Below are 17,632 nucleotides of genomic sequence, written 5' to 3' on the forward strand. Positions count from 1 at the left end.
ACCTCTGGACAAGTTAAGACCCAATCTTGACTTCCTTCACATCATCTTCGGAACCCAAGTTGACTAACTCAATCTTCTCTTTGAACGACTGAATGGCTTTTTCCTTGTACTCAAGTAGACGAGACAATTCATCAGACACTTCTTCATCACTTTCTTCCTCAGCCTCAAACACAGGGAATTCAAAGTTTGGAGAAGGAGTAGGATCATTGTATTCAATGAGTTTAGACACCAACCTGCATAATGATTTTCTATTTTAATTTTAGAGAAGTGAATTGTGACCAAATATTATGCATATGGACACTTTTTTATTTATTTAATCATGTTTTATGTGATTACCATTTTCAGAAAAGCAAAAAGTAAAAATAAAACATCACAAATGTGGATGAATAGAATTGCATTTTATTGATGATAAAATTGAAAAATGCCCAACAATGTTCACTTATCCCTTAGGCATATGAGAAGGATTTTCTCAAAAATAATGAAAACAAATTACTTAGAGCGATGGACAATAACAGGAACATCAACAACGATCCAATTGTTGCAAGCTTTTCCATACGTCACATAATTGGCGCAGTCTTCATCTTCATCGCCCTCGATCACAACAGCTAAGTGTTGTTCATTACCGTGGATGAAACCTCCGCTACAAAAATTCGGTTGCATATCTTCAGCTTTAGCATAAGACGATCCTCGCTGAAATCCCAAATCGGCTCTGTTCTTGTTCTCGGCGACCTCTATGATATGGCCCCACTGATTTGAACTTCCATCTTCAGTAATCTTCTGAGCGTCTTTGAAAGAGGACATGGGTGCCCTAGTTTTCTTCACTTCAGCAATAGATAAGGCTTGGAACGGAGTTCCAATCTCATCCTCAGCTTCCACAAACGAAAAACACGAAAGATGACTTACCAACAGTGCCTTCTCTCCACCAACAATGACAAGCTTGCCATTCTTGACAAATTTTAACTTCTGGTGCATAGTGGATGTCACAGCTCCAGCCTCATGTATCCATGGCCTTCCCAACAAGCAACTATAGGTCGGGTGGATGTCCATTACTTGGAAAGTAATCTAGAAATCACCCGGACATATCTTCAATGGAAGGTCCACTTCTCCTATAACAGTCTTGCGAGAACCATCAAAAGCTTTGACAATCACGCCATTGTACCTCATATGGGCACCCTGATAGGATAATCTTGACAGAGTTGACTAAGGGAGTACATTTAAAGAAGAACCGGTATCAACCAACACATTTGACAACGCATCTTCCTTGCAATTCATCGATATGTGTAGCGCTAGGTTGTGATTTCTTCCTTCCTCGGGAAGTTCTTCATCACAGAAACTCAAGTTGTTACAGAAACTAATGTTAGCCACAATGTGGTCAAATTGATCCACAGTTACATCATGCTCTACGTAGGCTTGCTCCAACACTCTTTATAATGCTTCTTTGTGCGCTTCAGAATTCATAAGCAGAGACAACACTAAAATCTTCGAAGGAGTTTGGAGCAACTGCTCCACCACATTAAATTCACTCTTCTTGATCAATCTCAGTACCTCATCATCATCATTAAGCTCATATTGTTGGATTCACTAGACTGACACTTTGGAGCACTAATCGGATTCGTTACTGGCACATCAACCTTCTTACCAATAGACACATCTTCTATCACCTCTTTTGGAAAGACAGGTACAAATACATGACTGCTACGAGTCACCTTCGCAATATCGTCTATGCTCACAACATAATTGGTCGTAGGCAACGGAACCTCTCGATCATTCTCCAACATAGGAGCATTATACGGGTACGGAACAACTCTATTGGATGCATACGGGACTGGGTCCGTTAACCGTATTACTAACGGTGATACCGATATATTGACGTTGTTACTACTGCTATTGTCAAACTGAATCACTACCCGCTCAAGGGTCTTAAACACGGGTACTATAACATTGTTATGATCTATATCCCTCAATTGTTGAATCTGGATTACATTCTCATCCATCAACTTCTGGATATCTCTCTTGACGACTGAACACCCACGAGGGTTTACACTGCAAATTGCACAACCGTCATGGTCGTGCTCACAATCACTGATGGTACACAGAGTCTTATGCATTTCCACCAAGGATCGTCGAATACATTGCACATCGAACACTCGGAAACTTCCTGGACAACCATCTACCATATTAATAGAGCAATTAGCATGAGCAGGCAATGGGTTAGCTTTCACATTCGGCGCACGGTCCTCAAAGGACACCATCCCACTTTTTACTAGCTTTTGGAACTCATACTTCAATGGGTAACAGTTTTCAATATCATGGCCAGGAGCTCCTTGATGAAAGGCACAACGGAGTTCCAACTTATACCATCATGGAAGTGGTTCTGGAATTTGTGGCAGATTTCTTGGTTGGAGTAGGTTCTTGAGAACCAAAGATGGGTAGAGTTCGGCGTATGACATGGGAATAGGGTTGAAAGAGACCTTCTTCCTCTCAAAATGTTGTTGTTACTGATTATTGGTGGTGGTGGTGTAGTTGTTTGTTCTTTGTTGTGGTTGTTGTTGACATTGTTGTTGAACTGGTGTTGATTGATTGTTTGAAAATACTGGAATAACGGATGAAACTTGATGATGATGTTGACGTGTTTGCGGATTTCTTTTGACATGAGGCCTCCTCTGCCTCCCTACTGACACTGCATTGGCTTCACCTTCCTTCTTTCTGGAGAAACTGCTCCCATACTTCTTGCTCGATGATACCTCTTCCTTAGAAAAACGTCCCTCGCAGACTCCTTCTTCTAACCTTATCCCCATGTTTACCATATCGGTAAAGTCATTGGGGGCACTAGAAATCATGCGCTCGTAATAAAACAAACTCGGGGTCTTAAGGAAAATCTTGGTCATCTCTTTCTCTTCCAACGGAGGATTGATCTGAGCAGGAAGTTCTCTACACCTCTGGGTATACTCTTTGAATGTCACTTTATCCTTCTGAGACATATACCTCAGCTAGTCTCTATTAGGCGCCATGTATACGTTGTACTTATACTGTTTCACAAAATCTTCACCCAAATCATTGAATGTACGAACACTTGCACTATCCAACCCCATGTACCACCTCAGAGCACCACCAGTCAGACTGTCTTGGAAATAGTGAATCAATAACTGATCATTATCAGTTTGAGTTGACATTTTCCTGGCATACATGACGAGATGGCTAAGTGGACAGATATTTCCCTTATACTTTTCAAAGTCAGGGACTTTGAACTTCATCGGGATCTTGACATTGGGAACCAAACAGAGTTCAGCAGAACTCTTACCGAACAAATCCATATGTCTCAGAGTCTTCAACTCCTTTCGCAGCTCAAGGAACTGATCCTTCATCTCGTCCATCTTCTCATAAACATTTAGGCCCTCAGACGGCTCGGAATGGTAGATGGTGTCCTCGACACGAGGCAGAGTGTGAACAACTGGAGACGGAACAAACATGATTGGGCTAGATGCCGACATGGAAGAAAAAGTAAGTGCAAAACCTTCAGGCACAAAGTTCGGTGGCATTCCCCACGGGAATCTGGCATGCATAGTTGCAGCAAGCTGAGTGGCAGGCACAGTTGAGGTAGCAACCTATGAAATGATAGTCCTATGAGGAGGAGGAGTAGCAGGCGTTGGAGAAGATTGATTCTGAGCAGCTAAAATAGACTCCATCATTGCAGTCAAACAAGAAATCTCATCCTTCAACTCTCGGTTCTCTTGTTCCAAATGTTCCATGATTCTTGGTTGATTCGCGCGAGTATTAGATCGATGAGTCAGCTTGGCTGAAGCAAAAAAGAATATCCATTAAGACATCTGGCAGAAGAAAACCTGTTATACAGATGATGCATGAAATGCAATGTTTTGATTGTCTTTATTTTCAAGGAACATGCTATTTTATTTGCAAATATATAATAATTTGATTGACCATAAAAAATTTCTTTTATTCATATAATTTTTAAAGGATTACACTGAGTACAATTTCAGAAACCAAAATACAAATACAAGAGAAAAGGAAACTAATCATCCTAAGGATCCCCTAATAACAGTGTCAGATGATCTAGCTGCAGGCGTGTACTTCTTTCGGATGTGTCAAATCTCAGACTCAAAAGAATTCTTCATTTGAGCCTTCTCGAGGACAAGATGATCAACAATATTCTTCCAAGCACCGGAAGGCTGAGGCATACTAGAGGAAGATGGACTATATGGCTCTCTCTGTCTCTTGATTGCTCGGTCTTAAGAAGCTCAATAAGCGCGTATTTATCCTTAGAATCAATATCCAACTCTTCATGTTTTTGGCTCAAAGCATGGAACCGCTCTTCCCACATATCCTTCCCTTGCTTCATCTTGGCGAGTGCGTATTCCAACTCCTCTATATCTTGGTTAGGGAGAGTTAATGGCTCAACCATAACCATAGACATAGGTCTTTCACAAGCATACGACATTTTCAATTCCAAAGCTCTCTTCTTCACTTAAGTAGTGTAAGCCTCTAAAGCTACACAGTTGCGCGGACCAAGCTTGGACCTTCCTTTCCTATGCATATTATGCCAAGCATGTACCATCTTCTACTTCAAATTTTGGGGATCTTTACCCTCTTGATAGAAAAGACCTTCTAACTGAGTGTTATTAGGTTTGTCTCTCAAGGGGAACCCAAGTTGACGACGAGCCAAAGCAGGGTTGTAGTTAATTCCTCCTTGTGTACCAATGAGAGGCACATTAGAGAATTCACCGCAACTATCAATAACATCCAAGCTACCCAATGCAAAATCATACCAAACCATATCATCATTAGTGAGAGACATAAGTCTCTGAGACCACCGTAGACATTGTTTGTTCTCCACAAAGTAGGCGCAGGATTCCCAATCAAGAAGATTCTAATGGTGTTAACATCAACAAAACCGTCAATGTTAGGAACAAAGCTAAACCATAGATGAGAAACACAAAGATGGCTTCAAAAGTGTCCACACTACCAGCTTGAGCAAAGACAATAGATTTCCCAATAAGGAACTCAGAAGTTAACCCAAATATTCCTCCTTTCTTCATCCAATGAGCCTCAATCTCGGACTTCTTCAAATGAAGAACTTCAACTATAATATGAGATTCGAGAATCTCCTCCAATCCACTAAAAGGAACCTTGTCAGAAACAGGTATTCCCAAGAGATGGGCATACTCCTCTAACATAGGCATAAGTTGATAATCGGGAAAAGTGAAGCAACGGTAGAGAGGATCATAAAACTGAACCAAAACACTCAAGAGTACTTCAACCACATCAGCAGACAACACAGTTAGAAGCTTCCCATGACGTTGCTTGAAATCCAAGGGATCTAATACAAAAGATGACAGCTTCCTCAGCTCTTTCAAATCGGGACATCTGAAACTATACTTCTTAGTGTTCCTTCGTCCATAATCCATGGTCTGAAAATATTTGCAAATAAAACCTCAGTTACTTGAAGTTACTCTTCATGTGATGAATGTTATGGTGCACATGAATGCATGAATGCAACAATCATAAGTAAGGGATCACACACAAGGCAAACAAATAAAGGTGAAGGGATGAATCAATTCATTGTCAAGATCAATCATCCATTTTGGTGGATTATTGTTTTCACCTTATCAACACCCAAGTTCCATTGATATTGACAAAACTTGATTGGATAAACCAAGAATCAAGGGTTTGTTATGAGTCACGAGCATGGAGTCGGGTTAAGAACCATCCCAAAGGAGTGACTCATCAACCCATAATATTCTCAAGAGAAACTCGTCTGAGTGTAGTATCGCGTAACAACTGTTATCAAGTCTACACTTGAACAACCTCCGCACTACATCCTAAATAGGCCAAGTTGGGTTAAATGTTCTACGGTCCTCAACTTCTCAGACCCCAAATCAGAGAAAGTAATGCCTAACCACAAATAACTTGTGTGACATTCATGACTCCAAAAGGGTCTCCACTGAGCAGATGAACCTCAAGCCAACTTGTTAAGGACTACTCCACATAAGTCAAATATGACTATACCATCTTCCTATCTTAAATTCACTCAAGTTCGGGTTAGAACTTATCTCACCACTCAAAGATCACAAAGCACAACAAGTAGATTATATCATACAAACAAATATACAAACATCAAATATACAAATATATACAAAAAAAATTAGGCTAAACCCACTGGAGACTACTCCCCAACAAAGTCGCCACTTAATTTCTATAGCGGTAAATTCATGATCATTAAGTTATGGATAAACTTAACGTCAATAAAACCAGAGTCGCCACCACACTTTTATTGTTTCCAAAGGAAAAGGGAAAAGTAAGAACAAACCCCAAAGATAATAAGTTTTCAAATCAAAACTAATAAAATGCTAGAGATTACAGGTAAGGGGGTTGGTTACACAGAGGGAAGGTGTTAGCACCCAAAGTGTCCTAGGTACTCCTAGGGAGCCCTTTTTATGTGTGTATGTGTTTTGGGTATAAAATGATGTTTGCAATAAATAGAGTGTGGGGATGAGAAAAGAATTCATTAATTATATTTTTGTGTTTGACAAGACCTTCGGACTTGTGCCTTCAAACCAACATAAAATAAGGGATCAAAACCTCGTAGTTCGTGGTATCAATTTCAAAGTGAGTAAGTTGCTTTTAACAAAAATTTAAGTTTAAAAGAAGCCCAAAAGACCTAAAAGAGTTTGAATGAGATTTATTTCTTTTTGTTTTTGAAATTTTAAGTCAATATGGTTAAGTTCATTTACAAGTTTGATGAAGAAAAGAGTGTAAAAATGCAATGGCATAAGGCCAAGGTTTCTAATTTGCAATAAAGAGTCTAAGTTTGAAGTCACAAGCAAAGATGGTTTTTGAAAAGAGGGAGAGATTTGAAATTTAAGAAATGGGAGGAGATGAAGAGACTAATCCTAAGTAAAATTTAAAAGTTAAGGGTTGAAAAGATCTGACCAATGGGATGCAATCCAATAGACAAGAATGTCATATAGAAACCCATTTTTCCTTTGGACTTTAAATCAAACAATATCAATAAGCAAGTAGCACAATGAAGAGCAAGGCATCAAATAAAGATAGCCACATCCAAGTTAGCAACTTCATAGTCTTCTTCATAACCTTCCCATGTATAAGATAACATACTCCTTGAATGACTCAGAATAAGGCATTAGACACAAGTTCAAAGTAACATTTGCATCAAGATCATGTGGTAGATGAACTCAAGGGGATTTCAATACTTGCATCAGATGAAAGTTCAAATCACAAGAACTTGGTTTTAGAAATGTTGGCATTGGCCAAGTCCTTTTGCATAAGGAATGTTGCCTAATTCTAAGTCCAAAGCTTAGATCAAATCCAACAGTCCACACAAACATTTCTTAAGGTTTTTTGTTGTTTATTAAGTATTTTAGGGTCCTAACACCACAAATACAAACAAGATACACAAACAAGTATATACAATCACAATATATGGCTCAAGTGAGCAAAGTGAAAATGGCATAAACATAAACAAGTTAAATGGTATGTAAAATGGCAAATGAAATGGTAAATGACTTGAATTTAAATTGCATAAAGTAAACGACTTGTAATTAAAAGGTTAGACAAATGTTAGTTGATTAGATGTTAGTGGAGTCTTGATTTTCAATTGTTTAAGTCATCCTTTGGAGAACACTCAACCCTCTATTCACAAGCATGGATCCTTGAACCAAAACATCTGCCAAAGGAAGGGAAAAAGGCCAAGTTTCCACACAATACCATGAAAGGGGGGAGACTTACAATCTCACTTACTAGAATGTTATGCCTTTTGGGTCACAATTTAGCGCTATGTTAAGCAATCGTAATTGGACTTATGTAGAAGTCACAACTATCTGAGGTCGGGCAATAGAAATTTTTGTGTTAATGCATGTTAGAGATATGGTATAATGGACCATACTCGTAAAACATACCACACTCAAAAAGAAAATGATCAAAGGATGGACCTAATCTCATCCATACATGTATTGGTTCATCTAACATAAGTTATTGATGAATCAATGATTTTAATCTAACAAAAGTCAAATCAACCTTGACCAAGGCCCAAGCACATAGTCAATTTTCACAAGTCAATAAAATGGCTCAATATAATTTTCCCATAATTAAACAATTAAAAATCAAGTTAAAATGCATTTAATTTAAATTATGTTTGATCAAAAACCTAAAACCTATTCAAAAAACCAAATAAATGGCCAAGAGATTTATCATAGGTTAAATAAGGTCAAAGGACCTTGGATACAAAAATTCATTATTTTTGAAAAGTCAGAAGTATTTTTAAACAATTAAAAATATGCTTAAAAACAATTAAATCATGAAAAATATCAATATTGTTCCAAAAAATAATTTTAATTCATAAAATGAAAGAGAAAAATATTTGAATTTTTTTGGTGAAGGTCTCATATTTTTTGGATCAATAATGAAATTAATATGAATTAATGAAAAATAAGCAATTAAATGAAAAATTCAAAAATTCCAAAAAAGGAGAGGCATCTGATCTCCCTCATTAATTGAGGTGGCAGATCAGATGGATGAAAGTGCATGTTCCACCATAAACCAAGTCAAGTGTGCTGCAACATTGGTAATCAGAACTAAAGGCTAAGATTAAAACATTTTAAATGGATAATGTGGCTGGGAAGCAAGGCACCTCATCACCGGAGCCAGAGCTCTGGTCTTCTTCTCCGGTGGACCTCATCAGACTGGTTCACCATCAACCATCACCAAAATGAAAAAGCAATACATGGATTTAAAGAAAAAAAGCTCAGGCGCTCGAATCTGGCCTCAATTTTGTCCAATTCCAAGTATATAAAGAGATACAAGGATTTGAATTTTGAGGGTCATGATCTGAGTTGCTTTGATTTGACCTAAAAGCAACTCAATCTTGTTGCCTACATTGGTAGGACTTCAGCAAACCAACGATAAGTCAAAATGGATGAGAAATGAGGGAGAATCGAAGAAGAAAAGTTTCTGAAATCTCACCGTCGAGGAGCTTCAGATTTGCTTGATCTTGCTTCCAAATTGGCTTGGCTTGACTCTAGAAGCTTGTAGAACATGATTTGAATGGTTAGAAAGCTTGGACTCTTGAAGTTTCAATCCTAAAACAGAAGGAGAATTGAAACTCGGTTTCTCAATAAACCTTCAAGATTATCCTTTCAATGGTGTTTGGGGATGAAGGGGGTTGAAGCTTGGGCAAAAGGGATATAATTTCTGATCAACAAGGGTCTTATTTATAGCCAATGTGAATGATATTTGCACACTTCCAAATTTAGAAAATTTTCAAATTCTCCCTTGCATGGATGCATGGGCGTGCATGAGGCCCATGAAATGATGCTATCTGATCCAAAGTCCAATGTACAATATGTTGAAATCATGTTAGAAGCTCATGCAAGTGTGTGTGGAAATTGGAACTTGAAATTATCCAAATCGTGCTTCAACTTACACTCATGCGCAAGTACCTCATACTTTTTCCAAATGCGATGATTTTGGACTTTTTGGAAAGGTGAGATAAAGGGGAACAACTTTAATGTTGAGAACTTTTTCATTTGAAACTTGGAATGGTGAATTTTTAGGTGTAAGTTTGGGAAATCAAACATATTTAAAAAATTTCTAAGTCCCAAGTCAAATGTTCACTTCTTCCACCTTGAATAACTTTTTCTATGGACTTCAAATAAGAAAACGTCATTCATAAAAGTTCTAGATCTTTCAAATCTATTTAATTTGGTCAAAAATTTGACCTCATTTGGATTTGGCATGAGGGAGTTATGCATTTTAGAAGTTGAGGAAAATCACTTGTTCAATGGTATTAGCCCAAAATGACCTATAATGTTTCCTCTTGGCACATGCATTTTCAAGTTAAATATGCACTTCCTCCAAACATAAAATTTTAAGTATACATCTTTAATTTGATCATTAAATTTTAATGGCTTTCATATCATAAAAATTGAGCAAGTTATGGTCTTGGGAAGTTGACCTCCAAACTAGGGTTTAGACAAAATGACATATAATCTTTCACCATAAAAAATGACTTTACAAGCAAACATAGCTCTTGCCTTAAACATGAAAGTTTTTTGGAATGTCATTTAGAGTAACGTTTCTCTTATAATCATTTTCATATGACAAATATTGTAGGAGATAGGGTCTGGGGAACCCTAGTTTTGACTAGTTGACTTTCTCTGGTCAACCACCATGAACCAACTTGCTAGCTTGACGTTCTCTTGGCTTTTGGGACTCATGGAGGATCATATATGCATAATATGATGTAATGTGAAGTATCCCTTGAAATATTTGATCAATTGTTGAAGAAACTTGTTGAAGAAGTCACACAAGATACCCAGATGAGTTAGGGTTTCCAAGGCAAACAAACTCCAAACTCTTGATGATTTCTTGATCAAAATAAAATATGAAGATCATGGGGATTCATATATGATACTTAGATCCATTGTGAACCATTTATTGATTGAGCTCCTTGCATTGAGGGTCTCAAACCCTAGATATGAGTTTGATAGAGCATAGGTGAGCATGTGCACTACCTACAAAAGAGTTAAACTATACAATGACATAGTTTTGGTATTTTGGTTAGTAAACAAAGAAAAATGAAGTATGATACAACCAAATATGCTTGGTAACCTCTCCCAATGCAAACCCAATGAATGAGGGGTGATGAAGATGCCAAGTTATGATCCCAATGCTAATGCATATGATGAGATAGCATGAGGGATCTTAGAGTCAAAATTGGGGTCTTACAATACCACTTCCTGGAACGAATGACTTGTCGGACAGTGGTGCTCCCAAAAGGATCTACTATATGTGTGGTGTCTCATGTTGACCATGATCGAGGCATAACACAAAGTAGGTCAACACGAATTTTTCCACATATTATCTTGTGTGTATACTCAAGTTGGGGTATAGAGCTTTTCTCTCATGTAACATCATAAAGCCCAACACACAACACAGAATATAACATATATCCACAATATGATGAATATATAAAGCAATAAAGGTGTGATAAATGAAATAAAGATAAATCAAGTAAAGAAATAAAGGTAAATACCCAAACATGCAATGGAACAAGAAAAACTAGGTTTGACTTACTTATGGAAAACTATTCCCCAACAAAGTCGCCAACTGTCACGTCGCAAGAAATACTTGAGCGCATCACGCGCTGAAAGATATAACAGAGTCTCCACCAAACTTTATTTATTCCCGAAGGAAAGGTAAAATATCGATAAAACCCAAAGAGAAGAGAAAATGGGTAAGGAAGTCGGATATGCAAGGGGAAGGTATAAGCACCTCTCACATTTGTTGTACTCAACGGGAACCGTTTTTATTTTTCTTTGCGTGGATGGGTGTTGTTATCTAAAATTTACTTGAAAATGGTAAAAGGGAAAAAATAAGTTTATTAATTAATGTGCTCGCCGAGATTTTGAAATCTATTGCCTACGTATTACCATAGTGCAATGAGAAAATCAAAGCTCTGTAGTTCGTGGTAGAAAATAATGATTTGTTGGTTGTTTTTTTGAACGATGTTAACATTTGAGTTCTAGCAGTTAAACGTTGCTTGTATACTTGTGCTTGAGAGGTTTAAGCATTGGTTGTATTGCGGTAGAACGAAAATAACATGTCCTTTGTGAAAAGGTTTTGAATGTTTCCCTAAGGAGAAAATTAAATTTGATGGGTTATGATTGATTTTAAGCTTAAAAATTTTGTTTTGATTTGAATTGCACTAAAGTCCATGAATGGAGGTGAATACTTTAAATAGTTGGGGCCTACATCTCGTATTCAAAGGTATTCAAAATAAGGATAGTAATGATCCCTCTCATTCTTCTCCATTTCTTAAGGCTCGTGACGCACAATTCTCATCGTATTTTTAAAGTGATTTTGAATTTATTTGCAATAAACGAATTTAGTCTTGGATGAACAAGGAAATGAAACGAATGTGAATGGGGTAAAGCATCATGTTGTCATGCATTGGCTCTAGGGTTTTGAATGGGAACGGATTAATGATTGACCTAAAGGATAAAATATGGAATTAAGTCAATGATCTAATCCAATTTAAGTGATCAAGGGACTTGTGATCACTCAAATAGATAAAAACCTAAGGGAGAATGCAATTGTTTATGAGAAGTCATACAAGTTAAATACTAAAGTAATTAATTGATCAAGAATGAACTTGATCAACTAATCAAGGGGATGAACGTACCAAAAACATACACTAAGCAAATGGAATTATGAAGAATAAAAAGGCATTGAATTAAAATTAACCTAAAGTTAGACCTAATCTCAATTAGTCTAAAAATTCTAAGCAATTTAATGTAAATGTTTTTAGTATTTTTCTAGTATTAAATATGTATAAAAATGTTTAGTGAAAGAATTAAAAAAACAAGAAAAAAACAAAGATTAATCGAAAGCTAAAACAACTTTGCAAGGGGTGTATTGGATTAGGGGAGGTGTCCAAGAAGAAACTAGCATCGGGCCCATGATGAAGGCCCATAGTGTGTTCAGAAGGGGGTGTACAAGCAGTTTGTAGGTGTGGCCAGCAAAAGCCTCAAGGCTTGGCATTTCAAGGAGGCCCAACGCGTGCATGGTCAAGGGTGGAAAGCTTCAATTCATTCTTATTTCCAATTCCATTCAAAATCATCTCCTCTCAAACACTATATCCTTCTCTCCTACACGTCCCATACCAGGAATTGCTCTGCCGTGCCGAAGGAGGTAGAGCAGTTCATAATTGTCATCAACCACCACTATCCAAGCCTTCTTAACCGCCTCCTTATAGTTATTGCATCATTGTTATCAAGTTCTCACCAAACTCTCCATATCACCTAAATTAGTTCAAGAACTCTAATACTACAAAATGCAACTTAATGGAAATGGAAGTCCAATTAGAACTAAAACCTTAAGGGTTTGGTTCGTCTAATCACATGCTACATCATGGTAACCTATTTGAGGAAAAAATAAGCAAGGAGAAGAAAGTCCTACATGCGAGACCGTGGCTTACATTGGAGTTTGTTGGAGGTGAAGATGATGAAGTTGAAGAATGCAGTAGACCAGAGGTATTCAGAAAAAAATTCAAATTCTTACTCCTTTTTGCAGCAATTTCTTCTTCTTCTTGAATTTATCCTGTAGGATGAGAATTCGTGTTATTGTTGTTTTTTATTAGAGTAGAGTGGAGTGTATAACATGCATGTTTAGCTTTGTTGTTGCAAGCTTCAATGTGAAGCTTGCTCCAACAATGGTGGAATCGAGCTTTTGGTGAGTGGTGAGGGAAAAGATGAATTCAGAGAGAGTGATTGAGAGTGAAGAATTTTCAGAATGAATGAGGTTGAAAGAGATTGAATGGCGACGAATGTTTATATAGAGATTGATTGTAACAACTTTGGGCAACGATTAGGGAAGAGTTGGTTCCAAGTTAGGGCAGAAGTTACAGTTAAGTAGATTCATGAAAAAGTTTGTTAGAAGCTTAACAGAGTTAGTGAACTGTTAAATTGTTTAGGAGTTTGCAGTTAGTGAATTCGTTTATTTAGTGAGATTATGAGGTTAGCTATGTCAATGAGCTATAGTGAATTAAAGTTAGCAGAAGAGGAAAGTGATTAGTGAACTGTTAGAGTCAATTGATAGATAGAATTGAATTTTGAAGTTATTGAAATTAGAGTTCAATTGGAATTTAGGAAGTTAGTTATGATTAGTTAAAATAGTTTAGAAAAATGTTAGTGAATCAAAATTAACAGTTAGTGGATTAGTTTAGCTATGTTTGAATTGGTGTTAGGGTGAACTATTGTGAATGTGAATTGCAATGTAGTGAATTGTTGTTAGAGGGAATATTATTGTTATTAGAATTTTTTGTGACTAAACTTGTTATATGAATTTGGATTGGTTAGTCAATGCTTAGAGTTATGTGGAAAATTAGGAAGGTTAAGGGATATGGTTAATTGTTGGGAACTAGAGTTAGGAGACAGTAAAATTTGGCTCGAGTTAGATTACATCTTGAATTTATTGCCCTTCCCATCACCTCTTCCATTTCCCTTTTGAATTGCTTGCATTTGGACTGGCTTGAACTAGAGAATTAGAAATCCTGATACTTCATATTGTGTTGTGTTTTTTAATGCTTGCACTTGTTTTTTCTTTGAATTGGATGGTATGAAATGAATGTTGACTGGTTGCATTGTGGATATGGATTATTTAGATTGAATTGTTATTGAATTTGTATGGAGATGGTATTGAAATGATATAATGGTATTGAATTGTCTTGATGTTGTACTTGTGAATTGGCAATGTACCTAGATCATAAAAATGTGTTTAGCATGAACTCAATCTGATGTAGATTCAATGTATGTTTATTTGAACTTTGTAATGTGATAAGTTTGTGAAGATTGCAAATTTGTTTTGGAAAAAAGGATTATGAAAGAAGAGTCTTAGAGATTGCTTGAAGTACAAAGGCTTAGGGAATCCTTGAGGCACAAGGCAATATGGAGGACTTAGGATAGGTCTCGGAAATGGCCAACATGGTCAACCCTCCATGGTTGAACTGTTGACCAAAAAGTCAACCTTTTTCCCTTTTGCATTTTTTTGTAATCTCCATGTATTCTTTTGTAACAGCTTGTTTTATAGTTGAATATGCTCTTGTAACATTGACTTGTAACATGATTTTCCTTTTGTAACACTTATAGTATTTGATAAAAATACTTTCTTCATTACTTCATGTTCAACATTAATTAAGTAATAGTCCATGACCAAATCAAATTCTTAGAGACTATGCACAATCCTTTTCCATAAGTTACAACCAAAGTCCAATGAATCATACCCAAGTAACTTGAATCATAAATCAAATAGAATGAGAGTTATATTCACATTGAATGCTAAAATATGACTTATAATTCACCATGTAATGAATGTTAGTATTATGTCTCGCCCTTTGGCAGTCCCCGACAACGACGCCAAAATCTCGATCGGAAAAATAGAAAGTGTACTATTTTTCCTGTTATAGTAATAAAGGGAAAGTTCATTGAATGTCGATCTCAAGGACTGCAAGTTAATATTGAGTTCAATTTATCATTCAATTAAACAAAAATTATAATTTGGGTTTTTAAATTCAAAATTATAAAAATAAAGGCAAAGGGAATAATAATATAAAATAAGGGTTTGCAAGGTAAGAGGAACAATGCCAGGGAAGGTGTATGATTTATCCGTGTAACAACTCTGAGTCACTATTGCATCAACAAATACCAATTACTACCAGTTCTCAAAGGTATTTTCTCCCAAGTCCTTGGTGAGAAAACCTTTAATCATTCTACCCTAATTTCTATGTCCATAGGCAATTAGGGTGAAGTTAAGCTTTATTATATCAAGAATGCTTTGATTCATACAGGGTATCCCTAGTCCTAGGTGATATCTACTGTAGATTAATCTAATGAAAACCTTATCAATGGCGGTCAAGCCTTATTGATAACCATACAACAATCTCGATTGGTCTGAAAGAGAAAGCATTAAACACATCAAAAGATTACCGTAAAAATAATATTATAAATGCAATCTTAAACTCATAGTCATTACAATTCTAAATCAGGGACATCCCATAGCATTGGGGGGTTTAGCTACTCATATTGTTCAAAAAAATTTAGGATAAAAAATACATATTACAAGTAATTGGATAACTTGGATCTTCAATCGCTTCCGCTCATGAAAACCTTTCGCTCTCTGAATTCCTTGATCTGTGTAATCCTTGCTTCTCTGATAATATTGTGTTCGCCTCGTTCCCAACTCTCCTTTTCTCTTGTAGAATCTCTTCTAATATAGTGAAAATCCCTTGGAAGAAGGTAGAAATATCCAAAACGTCCCTACAACTTAAGCCCGAGTAAAAAGCCCGAAAACTGGAAAATTAGTGTTTTGGGATGACACTGCCCGTGTCAGGCTGACACGGGCCATGTCAGCTGACACGGGCGGACGTTTCAGGCCATTGTCTTGGGCATTACTTCTTCTTTCTTGGTGTAACAGCCCAATTTTTAGGAATTAATTATTATATTAATTTTATTATATTATATTTAATTATTTGGAGTGTTAAGTAATTAAGCGGTTGTGAGGTAGTATAATAATGGATTAGTTAATTTAATTAGTCTGATAATTAATTATTTAGTGATATGAGATATAATTAAATAATTGAATTAATTAATTAACTTGGTTGCATAGTGAGTGGTTAATTATTTAAATTTAAATAGAGGTATTTAAATATTAGGTATTATTGGACCTAGTGATTAAATTAGATGATTTAAGCCCAACTAGAATATTATTATAAATAGTAAGAGTGAAGGAAGTGAGAATTAGAATTCACTTGAGCATTGAAGGCAATAGATTAGGTTGAAATCCTTAATTGGCATGGTTTTGGAATTATTAGGACCTCCCTGAATCTGTACATGCCTTACCACTAGGCTAGAGAGGTTGTTGGTGAATACTTATGCAATGAATAAATATTAATCTAAATCTTGATTAAGATAGATTAATGAATTAATTGGGCATTATAGCTCCGTTTTGAATGCGGACGGATGCATTGGTAAGATAATGAAAAAGGCTATTATTATGATATCATATTATAGTGTATTATGCGTCTTACAAATTCTATGAATTTTATTTTGATGAGTGTTAAACATGGTTGATATGTTTGATTGTGAAATAACATGATGAATTCTTAAATTGTGTTTTAATTCATTGTGCCTTATTATGCTATTTCATGATGATTTGGAATTCTCACCCTTTCTGTTTGAATGTTACCTTTACATGGGTATCGTGCAGATACTACAGAGTAGTATTGCTGGAGTAGGTGGACGGTAGCTCGCTCAAGAATAGCTGGAGAGTTTCCGTATTTAGTTTGAAATTAGGTAATGAGTCAATGCTCTGGTCATGTAACACTGGGTAGATTAGTGGTATTGAACTCATATCTTATTTTGATATGCTTTATGTCATTAATTGTTTTATTTTATTTGAAGTGATTATGGAGAGGTGATCATGGTATGGGACATGGATCATATTATGAATTACATGAGTATTCTTTATTTTCCGCTGCGAACGCATATTGCTTGAATATTCATGATGAGTGAAATGTGTTATTTTGAATGACCAGGTGTATTGTTGGTTTTTTGAAAGTTTTAAGTTTCGAAAACATCGATGTGACGCCCTTTTCTTTATATGCGTATTTATTTACTCTGATTATATGTTAAATAATTTGGGGTAGAAAAAGGGGTGTTACACTTGGTATTCCTCCTGAGACGGTTCGTATCAGGTGACACGGGTGGCCGTGGCCTCCTGAATTGTGAAATCTTCTTTTTTCGACCATCGGAACTTTCCACTTTCTCGCATTGAGTCCGTTGGATCTTCTCTGTGGACCTGGAGGGCATAAACACGAAAACAAAGCGTAAAATCACGAAAATATAAAATAAAACTGGCAATTAATAAAATTTCTTAAATAACTTACATGAATGAGAATTAACTTTAAAGGTACCATAATATGTACACAGTGTCTCAAAATCCTTGGTTTCTTGTCGGATAAGCAACGAAAATATAGTGAAAATGGTGACCGATCACAACCCCAAACTTAGCTCATTGCTTGTCCTCAAGTAATGTCCTATAC

Source organism: Lathyrus oleraceus, chromosome 6 (genome assembly GCF_024323335.1).
Source record: "Lathyrus oleraceus cultivar Zhongwan6 chromosome 6, CAAS_Psat_ZW6_1.0, whole genome shotgun sequence".
NCBI classification, from domain to species: Eukaryota; Viridiplantae; Streptophyta; class Magnoliopsida; order Fabales; family Fabaceae; genus Lathyrus; species Lathyrus oleraceus.